Genomic DNA, 360 nt, shown 5'->3' with positions numbered 1-360 from the left:
AGGCAGGCACTCTCAACAGGGTCTCACACCACGATCCTCTGCAACCTTCCCAGCCTGCTGCAATCACACGCACACACAGGCCCAGCTGTTCAGAACCGAACCTGGTCATCTCTATGGACCCAGCATTGAGAAGTATGCTCCCACTGCACCCACTGCATCCCCACGGCTGGGCCCCTTTTTATCTTGCTATCTTTCTTTCTTTTTTAAGAATTATTTATTTAATTTTACTTCTTCTTATTATCATCTTTTTTTTTTTTTTATTTGCTATAGGGCATATGTGCTTACCAGAGAGAGACAGACAGGGAGAGAGAGAGAGAGAGAAATAGAGAGAGAGGAAGTGAGAAAGCAAGCCTCCAGGTC

The sequence above is a fragment of the Tupaia chinensis genome, unplaced genomic scaffold, assembly GCF_000334495.1.
Source record: "Tupaia chinensis unplaced genomic scaffold, TupChi_1.0 Scaffold150288_1, whole genome shotgun sequence".
In the NCBI taxonomy this organism is placed as follows: Eukaryota; Metazoa; Chordata; class Mammalia; order Scandentia; family Tupaiidae; genus Tupaia; species Tupaia belangeri.
Note: the sequence above shows the minus strand (reverse complement) of the source record.